The sequence below is a fragment of the Vulpes vulpes genome, chromosome 6 (genome assembly GCF_048418805.1).
Source record: "Vulpes vulpes isolate BD-2025 chromosome 6, VulVul3, whole genome shotgun sequence".
NCBI lineage: Eukaryota > Metazoa > Chordata > Mammalia > Carnivora > Canidae > Vulpes > Vulpes vulpes.
Window position 1 is genome coordinate 119,975,017 of NC_132785.1, and position 13,239 is coordinate 119,988,255.

A 13,239-nucleotide genomic window follows, 5' to 3' on the forward strand; every position below is an offset into this window, starting at 1 on the left:
AAAAGAAAGGCATAGAAGCTCTATTTCCAAGGCCCTTATGCTTTACTTGAAAAGAACAGCCCACTGTTATGCAATATAAAACAGGTGCACCATTGAAGATGTGTGTGATGTCATATATACAAGCTAGAATTCACAAGTCCCCCCTCTGGGTTCCCATTGCTAATGGCCCATTTATCCTAACAGCAAACAGCACTTACTGAGTGCTAACTCTTTATCAGGCAGGCTCTCAGGCCTCAACTAAGTACCAAAAGAGGGAGCTACTATTTTTACTGCATTTTTCAAATAAAAGAATGAGTACAAAAATAGACAGATTAGATCAATGGAACAGAAAGACTCAGAAAGAAACTCACAGTTATATGGTCAATTAATCTTCAACAAGGAGACAAGAATATCCAATGGGAAAAAGACGGTCTTGTCAACAAACGGTGTTGGGAAAACTGGACAGCTACCTGCAAAAGAATGATCCTGGACCATCTTCTTCCACCATACACAAAAAATAAATTGAAAATGGATTAAAGACCTAAATGTGAGACCTGGAACCATAAAAAATCACAGAAGAGAGCACAGGCAGTCATTTCTCTGATGTTAGCCATAACAACATTCTTCTAGACAGGTCTCCTGAGGCATGGGAAATAAAGGCAAAATTAAACTATTGGGACTTTATCAAAATAAAAAGCTTCTCAGTGAAGATAAACAATCAACAAAACTGAAAGGAAAAAAAAAAACCTGAAAGGCAACCTACCGAATGGGAGTAGATATTTGCTAATGACATATCTGACAAAGGATCAGTACCTAAACTATAGAAAGAACTTATAAAATTCTGCACCAAAAAAAAAGAAAGAATCCAATTTAAAAATGGGCAGAAGACATGAACAGACATTTCTCCAAAGAAGACAGTCAGATGGCCAACAGACACATGAAAAGATGTTCAGCATCATTCATTCATCATAAGGGAAATGCAAGTCAAAACCACAGATATCACCTCACACCTGTCAGAATGGCTAAAATCAACAACCCAAGAAACAAGTATTAGCAAGGATATGGAGAAATAGGAACCTTCATGCACTATTGCTTGGAGTGCAAACTGGTAGAGCCACTGTGGAAAACAGTATGGAGGTTCCTCAAAAACTTAAATAATAGGACTACCCTACAATCAAGTAATCACATTACTGGGTATTTACTCCCAAAATACAAAAAAACACTAATTTGAAGTGATACATGCACCCCAATGTTTATAGCAGCATTATTTACAAGAGCCAAATTATGGAAGCAGCTGAAGCGTCCATTGATAGATGAATGGATAAAGAAGATATGATGTGGGTGTACATATATACACAATACACATATATATACCATGGAATACTATTCAGCCATAAAAAAGAATAAAATCTTGCCATTTCCAACAACATGGATGAAGCCAGAAGGTACAATGCTAAGCGAAGTAAGTCAATCAGAGAAAGACAAATATCATATGATTTCTCTCATAAGTAGAATTTAAGAAACAAAGCAAATAAGCAAAGGAAAAAAAACAGAGACAGAGACAAACCAAGAATCAGACTCTTAACTATAGAGAACAAGCCATGGTTCCCAGAGGAGAGAGGGATGGGGGATGGGTAAAATAGATGATAAGGATTAAGGAGAACACTTGTGGTGATGATACTGATGTTATATGGAAGTGTTGAATCACTGTATTGTACACCTGCAACTAATATAATACTGTATGTTAATTATACTGGATTTTAAAAACTTAATTTTAAAAATTTAAAATTAAAAAATAAAAATAAATAATTTTTAAAAAGAAAACCGGGCATAGCCCAAGGTCATATGGCTATTAAGTGGTAGATCGGGACTCATGCACTGAGGCATGTGGCTTCAGAGGCAGCCCACCATGGACATCGGTCTTTACCTATGTCTGTTTCTTCCTGGGGAAGGAGTGTCTCCCACCGCTCATTGCCACATATCCCAGTGTTGGGAACACATTAGGCGTCATTTGATAATGGCTTATTAAAGTGACCTGGGAAGAGAGGCATGAAAGAACAGTCGTGATGGGAGGCTGGAGAACGAAACATTACGAGGCAGATAAAACAGTGTCAGAGCAGCAGCAAGGCCAGGTGGAAACCCGATGTCACCAACATGTAGAGGCCCCATTTGGCCTGGCGTTGAGCCGCCCTCCCTGCCAGCAGCCCTGCTGCAGGGCCAGAGCTGAGGAAGCAGGATGGGGACAAGCATAGGAACACAGATGGAGGTGAGAGCAGGGGGCAAAGGGGGGGCAGGTGCAAGAGGGAGATGAGGCCCAAGGCACAGCCTCTCCGTTTTGTCTTCAGTGTGACACAATGGCAGCTGTTGGGGCAGCCAGGACATGAGGCTGGCAATTTACCAAATACCATCTCTGCTGTCTACAAAAGTTGAAAGAAAAAAAAAGATGAAAGCAGAAAACAACAAGTGCTGGCGAGGATGTGGAGAAATCGGAACCCGTGTGCACTGCCAGTGAAAATGTAGAACTGTGCAGCATTGTGGAAAACAGTCTGGCAGGTCCTCAAACTATTAAACATAGAATCACCATCTGACTCAGCAATTCCACTTCTGAGTACATACTCAAAGAAACTGAAAACAAGGACTTAGACAGATACTTGTACTTTTGCACTCAAAGCTGCGTTATTCCCAACAGCCAAAAGGTAAAGCAACCCAGTGTCTGTCGACAGAAGAATAGATAAACAAAAGTGTAGTATATACACACGGCACGATATCACTCACCCTTAAAAAGGAAGGAAATTGTGACACACGCGTGAATCCTTAAAGACACTCTGCTAATAAAACAAACCAGTCACAAAAGGGCAAGTACTGCATGATTCCACTTATATGAGGTCTCCAGAGTAGTCAAATTCCCAAAGACGGAAAGTAGAAAAATGGTTGCCAGGGGGCTGGAGGAGGGGAGAATGAGGAGTTAGTGTTGGTCATAGGAGGTTTCAGTTTAGGGAGGATGAAAAAGTTCTGGAGGTGGATAGTGGTGATGTTTGCACAACAAAGCGAATGTAATTAATGCCACTGAACCCTGCATTTTTAAATGGTAAATTCCCCACAGTAGAAAAAAAACTGGCATAAGGAAAAACGTTGAAGCAAGGCTCTAAAGTATTCCACTAACTCCTGGGGTTACCTTAAATGAGAACAAAACCTCTTTGAAACAGTGACTATGGCCAGGACAAAAATGTTAATTCTATGGAATAAAGAGAACCCAGAATGACATGGAAATAGCGCTGATCTGAAAAGCCAGTGTTGCTCAATTCCTTTGTTCTCCACTTTTTTGAGTGTAAGAATCCTTTTTATTTTTTTTTTTTAAGAATCCTTTTTAAACGTCAAAAAGAAATTCCTCAATACCCACACAATACAACGTCTCATACCCACTGATTGAATTCTTAATGATGATTCCTCTACATACATTTGAAAAAGGGTAGTGTGTATATGTGTGTGTGTGAAAAAGGCGTGTTATTTATTCTGTCTACCAGCAATGTTGGAAACACAAAAACAAATTCTCTGATCCTTTAAAATAGCACCTCAGGCCCCTGGGAACCCACCACCCACAGGGTGAGAACCCCAGCTCTATGCTCACAAGAGATTAAAGCTCAGCAGCAAACTCCCAAGACAGGGTGAAAAAAACGTGAAGTCAGAAATGCTATGCTGCACAAATGTAGCTCTTTACAGAAAACAAAAAGCAAAGCATTTTCTCCCAGAAAAGACAAAGTGTATTTCCTCTAACACGAATGCACATTTCCTAGGCTAGATTTCATCTGGGCAGCCCTGCCTTAACACAGAGCTATCAGCGCCTGCTCAGCAGTGTGACTACACTATGCCCATCGTGCAGTCACTTCCCAAGGGATCCGAACAGTGGCATGCCTCTCAAGGAGGATGTATTCTAAACAATTTCCCTTTCTTAGGAAAGCAAAGAGAAATTTATCCATGACGTCTCACATGTAGTCACTTAGAAATCACGTTCAGTGCTGCCCTGGTATAAACATGCTGATCATATATCCAGCTCCGTGATGGGCAAAGTCAGCTCAACAAGGGCGTCTCTCAATTTTAATTTGTCGTAAGCTACACCGGAGTGGATTATTGCTTGCTTGACTCACAGAGGTAGCGTGATACTAAATGTGTTAAAAAAAAAAAAAAAAGTTTTTTTTACATTGGAATATGTAACCAGAAAAAAAGAGAAGAGTTCTATAAAAAGGCAAAGGGTTATTCTATTAAATCAGTGCCTTCTAGCATGACCAAACTAGCCTGTGATGATGGGTGATGAAGGGTGAACATGGGAAATCATCATCCACCTGTTGAGGTGGTTTTATGATACTAATAAAAACGTGAGTCCTAATAAAATTCTTGCATTAAATTCATTAACTACAGGTTTTAGAAACAGGTTACCACGTGGTAGATCTAAAGCATCACTGGACTTGTGGCGGCCCCAACATGCAAAGATATAAAATGTCTTAATAAAACCCCTGAGATTGTAGAAGGTGATCGTGTGTTCAATGGACAAGTCCTAGCAGATAATGACGGTCCTTAAAAGTTTTCCACAGACCTTCCTCTACTGGATGACTGTTTAGAAAGAGCTGCTTGCACAACATCTCCTGAGTTTAGAATGGAATTAAATCCTCAATGGGAATTAAGGTCTTGGTGTTGGTTCTCTCAAACTCCATATCCTCAAAACCACTGCAGCAGAGTGTTGGGACAAACCAATGAATCCAGGAGAAGGAGAATGCTTTTGAAGGCAAGACCAACTGGCTCAGAGCACCAAAGGGCTTGGCTTCAAGCTGTGTGTTCCTCTTGTTGCCAGTGTCAAGGGAGCTGTAGAAGTGGAGCAATGAAGTGGAAGAACAGAGAGTGTAGAATATTCTCTGCCTGGCAACTTCTCTCTAGCAGTGGGCCCCAAACACAGCCACCATTGGGACAGCATAAGCCCCTCATTTATGAGCTCACCTTCGCATGAGTCACATAGCAGACATGAGCAAGGGGGCATTTAAGTCCTAGACAAATCTCCAAGGGAAAGGAACACCAAGAGAGAGATGTTTGCTAATAACAAACCCATGTTAGGGAGACGGCCCAGGTGCAAAGAGAAGAATCAGAGGCTACTGTCCAATTCAAAGTATCGACAGATCATATGAATTTGGAAAACTAAAAACCCTTGAAAAGCAGAGGAAGACAGGGCCACTATTAACCCTTCTTTGACTAGCTATCTCTACCTGTCCCCAGGTCTTACTAAATCTCTCATGGAGACTCTCCAGAACCATCAGATGCTATTCCTACCTCACGAGAGAAAGAAGGAAGAAAGGATAGCGGAAAGACTAAGTCTATGCATGCACACTGGGTCAGGGCCACCTGCTTTGGAATCCTTGCTCTGTCACTTACGGGCTGGCTGGGTGACCTTGGGCAGGTCACAGAGCAGTCTGAGCACTTCCAATCTCCTAAAATTAAGAAGATGGTAATGGTCTCTCTGGGAAGGTTGTCGTGCAGCTTACTCTGGGTAAAGCCCACAAGCTAGGGTCTGGCCTACAGTAAACTCTCAAAGCAGATTAGCTACTCAGTTCTAGACTTCGATACTGGGGTCCCATAATAATCCGCCTGACTTCAACCGGATCCTACTGGACAAATGACAAATCCAAGGCTCCTTGCAGAGGTCCCTAAGAATAAAGTTTGTGCGAGACTGGTCTCCTCTAAGTAACAGTCAAATTCCCAGAAGTTACCTATGATCAAAGAGAGAGAGAGAGAGGCTTTGCTAAAGCTGTCTTAAAAATGTTTAAATGTTAAACACTCTGTGGGCAGTATTTTAAGTAGTTATATTTTAGGCAGAGTTTGAGAGCTTTAATGCTTATAGAAAAGAGTGAAAATGCATTCTAAAAGCCGTTAAAGCCTATAGTGATCTCATATGGCAATAGGAAACATCAAACAGACACCAAAGATGAGCCAAAAAAGAGGAAGAATCATACATTCGATTAGTTCCTACAGGGTTAGCTAATGTGCTGAGATGGTTTGCCTGATAAAAAATACCAGCCAGCTAAAAAATACCTATCTTTATGTATATCACCAGGGTCAAGTCCCCAGGCATTTTCCCTCATTGGTAAGAAACAATCTTACTCCCAGAGCATGAAATCTCTAAAGCCCTCTTTAAGGACCCATGTGAGAGAAGAGATCTCCGGAAAGGAATGGCACCAGCCCTGAAGAAGCAGGTAAGACCGTTAGTAGGGTCCCTAGAACTCAAATGGAAGATACAGCCGGAGCAGGGCACGCACCTTGGGATCTGTGAGGCAGACCTGTGGCTCTTAACTGGGGCAATTTTGCCCTTGAGGGGACACCTACTAACGTCTGGAGATGTTGTTGGCTGTCATAACTGGGGCACTAGTGATACTGAGATCTAGCAAGCAGAGGTCAGAGATGTTGCTAAACATCCCACAACGCACAGGGCAGGACGCATGACAATAATCCAGCCCAACATGTCAACAGTGCCAAGGCTGAGCAACCCTACATTACAGGAAGAGAGGAAAAAAGGGGCCCATTTATGGACAGACCGTGTCATGGCCTGTCATTAGGAGATGTGCAGTCTGGTTTGCGAATGTCATTTGTGGAGTTTGTCCCAAGTTCACATCCGGGCCTATCATTAAAGCCAGACAACATCCTTAAACTCATTTAGAAGAGGCCTGCTTGATAAAGCTTTAAAAATATTTACCTTCTTTGAAATTGTTCTAACAATGATTCCCTCCCACCCTCTTCTAGTCCCTGGTGGAAAGTCAGAAAGCAATTGTTCACGTTAAAACCAGGATCTTCTCTCTGATGAAAATAAACCCCCATTATCCACATAACATGAATTCTACTGAGTTATTTCTCAGGAATTTTTAATCCAGAATGCAGTGTGGGCGTGATACAGTGGCAAACAGACACATACACATACGCGTGTGTATACACACACACACTCTCAGCCCACCACCTCGCCCTCCCCACTGCCTCCTAGGCTGCTGTGCATAACTAATACTCAATGCATATTTCCACTACTAATAGAATTGGAAATTGCAGAAACACCCAGATTCCAAAACAAGAGCTTTTATCTTCTTAAAATAATAATTCTTTCAAGTTAACCCCCATTGCTACCAGCTCAAAGACCACTTGTGAGTAACAGAAGGCTCCTGCCATGTGTGCCCTTCAAAGTCTTTCCCTGACTCATGCCAGGCACATGGCAGAGGCCCCCAGCAGTCCTTGGCTTCCACCAGAAGCTCCTGCCTGCAATCCAAAATGATTGATTAGCCCACTAATTGAACATCATTAGCAGACTGAGACTGTCATCACCCTGTCTTAAGCAGCTCACACACTCTAAAGTCCCCAAGCAATCACGGTACTGATAAGCCTAGGGTAATGTGTTATTATTTGTCAACTACACCGAGGCTCCTTTGGCTCCAAAGGCAAATAAACATTTCTGCTGTATCCTTGGGGGAAGAGGCCAAAGAAGAAAAAGAGTGTCTCTTGGTTTTACAGATAATATCAAAAAGCTTGCTGTTCAGCCAGATAAAAAGAGGCAGCTGCTTCCCACCAGAGGCCCAAGTCCAGCTCAGAGCAAGAAAATGGGATCCAGTCCAAAATCGAACCATTTTCCTACAGTATCCTATCAGGCGACAGTCGGCCTGGTCTAGCAAAGAGCCAGCCCACAGCAGGGGACAGAGAAGCTTCCCGCTTCCAAGATCTGCTTCAGAACCCAAGGTCAGTATTATTTAATCCCAAATAATTATCCTTCCTTACTAAATGCCCAGATTTCCCTCTGGAAACCCAGGAAGAATTATTTTTACTTTATGTGATTTAAATACTTACAAATCATCTCCATGAATTAGCACAACATGTTCAAAAATCTTAAGCTCTACGTTGGTTTCATGGCCTGGATTAATATATTTGACAGTAAATAGTTTTGGCCCACCTGGAAGAGGTTAAGGCAGGATTATTGGTTCAAGTCCAGGCTACACTCCCAACTCACTATGTGGCTCTAGGCACGTCACTTAACAAATCATGGGCTCCATTCCTCAGATGTAAAATGAGTCTCACAAAGTAGTGATCCCCAAAGAGTGACCCACAGGCCAACTGCATCCAAATTTGTGAGGCCCACAGATAATCCCAGACATTACTAGTAGTCATGCATTTTCCCATCCTGGAAATCACTCCCTGGAGATCAAACAAACCCCTTTGCGGTTGGGTGGGGCTGAGTGACCAGTTGGAGCCAATGGGCCAAAAGGCCAAAGCTCCTAAGGGCCAGGGTGCAATGCCCAGATCGCTTCCTCAGCCTGGACAGTTGCCAGGTTTACAGTAGCCGTGGCAAGGATGAAGAAAATCTAGGGTTTTTTGATACCTCCGTAGAAACTAGTCTTCCCTGACCAATTTGATGATCCCAAAGACAACCTGATTTATGACAAGGAGGGAAGATAGCTTCTCTATGAGCAGTCTGTGTGGCTAGTGGTTGATGGACATCTGAGACAGATGCTGTCATCACTTACCCAACTTCTCCTTGCTACAAGAATTCTCATTTTGTTCATCACAGCAAGGCAGTCAGCGCCAAGAGATGAAGCATGATTCCTCGATGCCAAGGGCTCTGAAACTTTAGGTGGTATCAGAATCACCTAGAAAGCTTAATGGACACAGACTGCTGGGCCCCAACTCTGCTAAGAGTTTTCATGCCTAACAAGTTCCCAGAGGATGCTGCTGCTGGTGGTCCAGGGAATCAGACTTTGAGAACCACTGGTCTCAATCAACGGATCCCACTCTCCTTTTGTCAGATACTCACTTTCTTAACTCCCCTTGCAAGTGGGAATGGTCATATGACCCAGTTCTGGTCAGTGAGACAGAGGGAAGTCTGCAGGGTAACTTCTGGGAAAGATTTTTCTCCCATAAATAACCTTTTTTGTCGCCTTAAATGTGGTCCCATGAAAACATATTTGGTCCTGAGGCAGCCATCTTGCAAACCATGAGGTAAGCAGCCTGAGGATGAAAAGCCAACATGCCAAGGACAGCCGTGCAGAAAAAGAGAACAAAACATGGGTACATGTGTGTGAAATTGTGATTTATAGCAGGAAGCAAATATTGGGTCTTCCTCCCATTCCTGTCACGGTCCTAAAACCCTTGGAATTTCCTATGATGAGAGTGGCAAAGGCATTTTTTGTTATGTCAGTGACATGAGTTTTGGATTGCCTAAGTAGGGATGGGGCTGATTGCCAGGGGAACCAACCAGATATAGAGGTTTGGAACATTGATGATTGGCCATCATCAATGGCCAATGACTGAATCAATCATGCCTATGTAATGAAACCTCCATAAAAACCCCAAAATGAGGGGATTCAAGGCACTTCCAGGTTGGAGAACCAGAAAGCTTCTGTGTGCTACTGGGCCAGGCCCCAACTTCCACAAGGACAGAAGCTCCTTTCTTCAGGACCTCCCCATGCATGCCCTCATCTGGCTGTTGATTTATATCCTTCATAATCCTTTGCAATAAACTTGTAATCTAGTGAGATAACTGGTTTCCTGGATTCTGTGAGCCATTCTAGCAGATGTATTGAACATAAGGAGGAGGTCCTGGGAACCTCTGATCTACAGCCATGTGGTCGGAACCACAGGGAACAACCTGGACTTGTGACTGGCATCTGAAGTTAAAGGCCATGTTGGGACTGAGCCCATAACCTATGGGATCTCATGCTATCTCCAGGTAGAAAAGAGTCAGAATCAAGTTGAACTGTAAGACATCCAGCTGGTGTTAAAGAATTGCTGGGTGGTATGGGGGAAAACAATCTACACATAAGAATTGGTACCACAATCTTGAACTTCTTACTAGGGAACTGATGCACCAAACCTGAAACAACCTTCCTCCAGGCTTCTTATTATGCCAGTTAAGTGTTGAACTTTTAACACAGTGTTTATCAGTGTTGGGGCAATGTCCCTTTTCCTGGCGTCATGTTCTGTGTGGAAGGACATGTAACACTCTGGCTACTCAATCAGACAAGTAAGTGACTTACAGGTAGACTTAGTAGAAGGGACTGAGCTCCTTCATCTCATCTGAAACCATCTGCTACACAGAGGTATACTTTGCTTTTCTCTCTCTGATTTAGTAAGGTTAGTGGGGCTGACCCTGTTCTCACTGGGGGGGCCTGTGCTGCCAACGACTGGAAGAGACAGAATTTCTAAAATGGCCCATGAAAATATCCCACCCTAATCCCCAGGGCCTCTGGTGTGATGAGCTATCTATCACTCCCATGACTAAATCATATGGCACAGCTGACCTCAAGATAGGGAAATCATCCATGTGAGACTGACCAAATCACATGAGCCCTTAAAAGCAGGGCACTTTCTCAGGCTGGTGGTAGAGGGACAAAGGAAAGTCAGAGAGTTACAAAACACAAGAATTCCATGTTGGCTTTCAATATGGAAGGGCCATGTGCCAAGGAATTCAGGCAACTCCTAAGAAGCTGGGAAAGGCCTCCACCTGACAACCAGCAAGGAAACAGGAATCTCAGTCCTACAACCATTGCCAAAGCCTGAATGAGTTTGGAAGCAGATTCTTCTGCAGATCCAGAGCCCAGCTCAAGCCAATACCTATATTTCAGTCCCATGCTCTGCCGAGCACAGCACCCAGCCAAGCCCACTCAGACTTCTGACCTACAGAACTATGATATGACAAATGGGTGTTGTTTTAAGCTTCTGCACTTGTGATAATGTATTACACATCAGTAGAAAATTACTCCGGCAGGGAAGTCGTTCTGATTCAGGGTGAAGTGGTTAATATGTCTTTTTCAGCATCAAAACCAAAGCTACAAGGCATCTGGGTGGCTCAGGTCATGATCTCAGGGTCCAGGGATCCAGCCGAACTCAGGCTCCCTGCTCAGCAGGGAGTTTGCTTCTCCCTCTCCCTCTGCACCTCCACTTGTGCACTTGCTCACTTGCTCACTCTCTCTCCAATGAATAAATTAAAAACCTTTAAAAAAACACACACATATCTCCATCCTCTGCTCAGCGTATCAGCAGTAAAGCTAACGTTTTAATCTTCATCAGATTCTTATGTCTATTTCTCAATTAGTTCTGATTTCGGAAGGGAAAAATGGAAAAAATGGGGGGGAAGGTTTTATTTATTCATCCAATATAAACCCCAATAAGCAGATACTATATTACTCTACAGCCAAAAGCATTCCTAAATAATACATTAACCTCCAGCAACTCTTTAAAATGAGTCTCCGCCCTGGCATGCGGTAGAAGGACCCAAATCATGTCATCTCAGAACACGGGCACCCAGAAGGCTTATTTCATATTTTATCTTTACTCCACTAAAAATTCCCTCTCCCCTACAGTGGAAAGAAAACATAGCAGATGAAGAAAAAGACTTAATCTTTGAATGGGGAGGTGGAATGTATCTTCCCTCCGGGAACTAGAAATCCACAACCCCCACTTTGTCGATTTATGAAATTTTCAATTTTTCAAATAATCACCTAAGAGGAGCTGGCCTTTGAGATGTAGTTTAAATGAATGGCAAAGAGCTTTGAGATTTTCCACCAAAGCTACAGGCAGCCAGCGAAGTGCAGAAGGGGTTGTTTGTGTATTCAGGGAGAGTGCTCATACTCCTCCTGGAACTCCATCACCCCTTCCAACACCACCTCCAATGTTCTGCAAATGCATACATCGTGTGCTGCCAATTCGATAATATACTGCTGTTTCCTTCCTAAAAGACTCCCAGTCTTTGATGGCGCTGCAAGGAACTGAGTGCGCCATCAGCATAAAAATGAAATGCAAGGTTTTTAAGGCTCTGTCCCAGAGTCCTTTGAACCATCCATCTGAGAGGCAGCTTTAAGGTAAGGAGACTAGTACTCCCCACTGACAGTTCGAAATTCATTAGGGGAAACTAAGTCCCCCAATTCAGGAGCAGATGTGGTCACAATGATAGCAATCTCTTCCTTCATTTAGAATACAGTAATGAATTTTTTTTTCCCTAAGGGGGAATTTCAAAAGCTTTTAGTGCAATCCTTTCTTTCTACAAATAAGGAAACTGAGATCTAGAGAAGCTACATAAAAATAAAAATGCCAGATCAGCCATTTCCCCATTTGAATCCTGTTCTTCTGCGTGTTCAACCCACCAGACTCACTTCTCTCTAACTTGGAGGGGGCCAGGAGGCAGTGGCTAAAAGGGTACCTCTGAGAAGTTCCAAATGGCTCTTGGAGACAGGTTGCCATGTCCGGTTTCAGGAGACCTGAACATCTGAGAAGCAGAAAAGCTGAGCTCTGACGGTTTCCATGGTGACCACTGAGCCCAAGTTCATGCTCTAAAGAGCCAGCTGGCCAAGCCAGCACCCGGGAGCAAAGGTTGTGGGACATTCCAGGAAAATCCATGCACCGCTGAGCTCCTCAGATGAAACCTGGATGGGTGGCTCAGCTATTAATAAGGGCTTCTTTTGGAAGACAGATACACAGCAGATCTGCACTCTTCATATCTGGCCCTGTGCCAAGCTCTCTTCCATACATTATTTAATTTAATCATCACCAAAACGTTCTAAAGTGGATTTGAATTCTATCCTCCTCTTTCACCGATGAGTAAACTGAGGCCGGCTTCACCCAGGATCACTAAGCTCCTAAAAGGTGGCTCTAAGTCAGTTCTCCTGGCCTGTTCTTCCACTCTAACAAACCTGAAACCGCTCACCTGGCAGCTCCCTTGCCTTCTTCTAAAGAGAAGTCGTGATTTCTTTTCTCAGAGAGAAAAAGCAAGTGCAGCTTTAGAACTCACCACTGATCTCTCTGTGGCCATATTCCTAGATTCTAAAAGGGTCTCAAGTTGTCGTTTTTAAATATTAAGTCATCCTCAGAAACAACTCCCTGAATAAGGTTTGAAAGAATCGAGAAGTAGGTCAATAATGAAAAAGAGAACAGAACCAATGTGACATAGGAGTCAAACAAGTTTTCTGTGAAATCATATGAATACGTGTTCCTTAAAGGGCATTGGGAACCCCAAGCCAATCACTTCTGCTCCACAAGCCTGTCATTGAGGCCAGGAATGCCATCTTTAGTAAATAAAGGTAAGTATTCTCAGGAAGAAAAACCCACCAAGATATTGGTAATCATCATCAACATCTCAGTATAAATTAGTACATCAGTGTACTATTCCTGAGAGAGCACTCAGAAGTGAGAGGACAGAGGGTGGGGCCATAAAGAGACAGATACAAGGTATGACTTCAGTATCTGGACAAGGCA

General features: G+C 43.1%; 1 protein-coding gene across 5 annotated transcripts in view; it reads right to left on the bottom strand.

Moving 5' to 3' along the window:
- The window catches only part of KCNK10 (potassium two pore domain channel subfamily K member 10), a 133,152-nt gene that overhangs the window by 28,472 nt on the left and 91,441 nt on the right, over positions 1-13,239 (bottom strand). The gene's annotated exons all lie outside the window — the stretch shown is intronic.